This window comes from Papio anubis, chromosome 4 (genome assembly GCF_008728515.1).
Source record: "Papio anubis isolate 15944 chromosome 4, Panubis1.0, whole genome shotgun sequence".
Lineage (NCBI taxonomy): Eukaryota > Metazoa > Chordata > Mammalia > Primates > Cercopithecidae > Papio > Papio anubis.
The window spans coordinates 25803706-25807169 of NC_044979.1; the positions used below are offsets into that span (position 1 = coordinate 25803706).

The 3464-nt window shown below is 44.4% G+C and overlaps 1 non-coding gene across 1 annotated transcript; it reads right to left on the reverse strand.

Annotated features, from left to right (window-relative positions):
• Positions 1–242: 242 nt before the first annotated feature.
• Positions 243–347, reverse strand: LOC116274761. The gene has a single exon (XR_004183536.1). It is a non-coding gene; the product is annotated as a small nucleolar RNA SNORD46 (small nucleolar RNA).
• Positions 348–3464: the final 3117 nt, after the last annotated feature.

The following is a 3464-nucleotide window of genomic DNA, read 5'->3' on the forward strand; positions in this document are numbered from 1 at the left end:
TCTAGCTTGGGTGACAGGTAAGACCCTGTCTCCAAAAAAATAAAAAAAAAGATATGGGGTTCCACAAGGAGGATTATATTACACAGTTAATACATGAAAATTAAAGAGCCATCCATGGAGAAGCCACAATGGCACAAAATTTTTTTTTAAAGCAACCACAGATTCTATTTTTTCTACTGTTCCTACCCGCAAAGAGCTCCCAATGTTGACCCCACCTCCCTTTTTGTTCCTTTGTTTCTTTTTAACAGTCAGTGTAACTATGACAAGTCCTTGCATGGGCAAGTGACACACAGGTGGCCAAGGTGGCCACAGCCACACCTGAAGATACATTTTTCATCACTCCAGTACCCCCTTTTCAAAGCAAGGTCATGATCTGCCAGTAGCCATAGCCTTGGCATTGTGTCTCACTCTGACACTTAGCAGCTACTTTGTAACCTGTAAATTTGAATCTCTGCTGAATGGTTCAGGGAAAGCCACCATTCCCTTAACAAAGTCTGGAAGACATTTGTGAGGTACCAGGCACTGGTAAGGACTGAGGCTAAATATGACTGAGACACAGACCTGTTTGAGTTGCTCGGTGTAGCCAATCTTGAGAGGATTATGGTACAATGAGCAAATGTTTGGAAAGTGCTTTTCATATTGTGAAATGTAAGCTCTAAGTTTTCACATGCTCATTGTAGACACTGATTGTGCACACTTCCCATGAGCCGATGAAAATGATGTAGTTGGCTTCATTGTCACCGTGGTAGTAACTACACATTGTGTTATTGTCAGCATTTATTTGCTTAAAGTTTTAAGAAGTATACTAATTGCTTAACCACTTGTAAAATCTAAGGAAACCCAGAAGAAATGCTAATGAAAAATGTGAACTGAGACTCCACAAAGATTTTCACCAAAGAAAAGAAAGAAAGATTAGGAATGAGAGGTGTCATTAGGCAGGATTGATTTTTTTTAATGCCAGATGCTAAAAATCAAACTTTTACGAGTGGGGAAGAACACGGCATGGAAAATGCTGCATCTGTGAACCTGAAGACTCCTCTCATGCCCCCATAACTTGTATTCCACTTGGGAAAATGCCTTCTTCTAGGAAGATAAGTTCTGTAGTTCAGTTGTCCCATGATTGGACAGGGAAGGGGGCAAATTTCTGCCATCCATTCATCACCTTTAATGTCACAGATGATTCGTTCTCAGGGAAGTTATATTTGGGCCCAAGGGTTGAAATTAGAAAAATAATGTTTTCACCCTGAAATGTGTGAATAAATAAAACATATATTTTGCCCATGTAAAAGGATTATTATTCCTTGACCAGTGATTTTAAAGATACACCGATGGCAAGAAAATTAGTTTTCTCAATTCACATAGGCTCTAAAATAAAAGTGACCTGGAATTAAAACAAACAAACAAAAAACCCGAATGGTCCCCTAGAAGCCTAAATTTTGGCCTAGGAAGAGATCAAGGACAGTCTCTGTTCAGGTGTCTTTTTAGCAGCTATTTAGCATTCATATCCCCAATACTCTCCAAAAAGCTAGTTAAGTCTATTCCCTTTAGTTTAGAAAAAGTCTGTAACTGAGCTTTTAAAAAAAATTATTTAAAGTGAAGAACCAAAATAGACTATGGGCAAATAAGTTTTTGTTCATGTTCTGCCCCTACTTCTTTTTTCTGGGCCTCAGTTTCTTTATCTGTAAAATGCAGAGGTTGAAAATGTGTAGGTTTAATCTCTTCCTGTTCCTTCCAGATTCCTGAAATCACAGATTCCTCACATCATGACCTTTCCCCAGTGCCACTTAGATTGCTCAGGCCAGCGAAGCTGGGGAAATCACAGTTGATTTCATGAGCTCTGCCTGGAACCGAAGCTTTTTACTCTCCTTCCTCTCAGCAGGCCCTGGCTGTGCCCGGACTAGTGTGGGCAGGGATGGTAGGCAGGATTCTGGGGCCAGGCAGGGTCCGAGGGCTTACCTTCATCCCTGGGAAGTGCCTCTGAGACAAACATTTGGTGAGGAGACAGGGGGATGTGTGGGAAGGGGGTTGCTATGGCAACCCCTGAAATGTGCAGGCTCCAGACCCGTTGCCTGCCCCCTCTGGCCTCGTGCTGCTCCTAGAGGTCTTTTCGGATGGGAGGGGAACAAATGTTGGGAGTTACATGGGAATCTGAGTGCATTCCCAGAAATCCTCCTGCAGCCCCCAGCCTCACTATGGCTTCCAGAGGGGGGACCCAGCGCCAAGACACCATATAGCACATGCCAGTATGCTGCAGCCAAGAAACAGCTTCTCTGTGCCTCGCAGTCTGTCTACAAGGCCCAACTCGAAGCCCACCTGCTCCCTTCCTCTGGGCCCCTCAGTATGTTTGTCAGCACTGATGTGCGTTATTTGTGTGTAAGTATTCATAAGGTTTCTCAGCTGTTGAAGCCTGAACGTCAACAGAGTAGTTAGCCTCGGTAGAAACTGTTTACATGGTAAGTCACGTGTTTAACTACGCATCAGTAGCATCGGAAGAAATTGCTGGAGGGGGCAGAGAGATCTGTGCTCCCGCATAAGCTATGGATAAACGAGGGGAGGGGAGGTCAGCGTGGGACTCACCCAGAGAAGCCAGGGAGCTGAAGGAGAGAGAGAGAAAGTGGGAGGGAGTGGAGAGAAGGGAAGGGAAGAGGGGGAAGAAAGAGGGTGTGTGGAGAGAGGGAGAGGAGGGAGAGAGAGTGAGATTGAATCGTGAGATAAAAGATTAGCTGATGCTTTGGAAAGGAGGTAAGAAAATTAGAGGCAAAGACAGGTACAATTTAATTAGGCAAAAACTACATGTAAACAACACTTCCTAGCTACAGTAAGGAAACGATTTTGGTTTCAGTTCCTGAGCACTGGGGTCTCCAGGTCTCCCGTGCAGGGGGGGCTCTCGGCGTTTTTCTCTGAAGCCCCTTGCAGACCCAGTCTGCTGCTGTCTGCAATGGCTGGGGGGAACTGTAATCCGCTTGAAATTCATGAACAAATCCTCAGAATGGCCTCAACTGCTCCCTTTACTCTTCAACCACAAGCCTGTTAGAAATAAAAAAGATTTCTATTCTCTCAGCCACTCTGCTGCCACGGAGCTGTCAATGCCAGCAGCTGTTGGGCCAGGGTATTCGTACACATGTGAGTTCATCACAGTTTGGTGTGTGCGTGGCCGAGCTGATGCCAGCTTGGTTCGTCTTCTTCCATTCTGTTCCTTCGGCTTTTTTCTCAGACTCCCTTGCTTGGAAGAAAGTTCTGGCAAGAGCCTATACGTATGATATGAAAACAAGATTCTGTGTATACTATATATAGTTGTGCACAGGTGTTACATAAGAAATTCATGTGCTATGGGTGTGAAACGTGGTCAGAAGACCCAGATGCATAAATCTATTTATTCACAGCCACGTGCATTTGTTTGCAAGTAACCTAGTGGTCCCGGCCCTGGTCCAGAGAATTACTTAAGACCATTCAAAATGAACCAT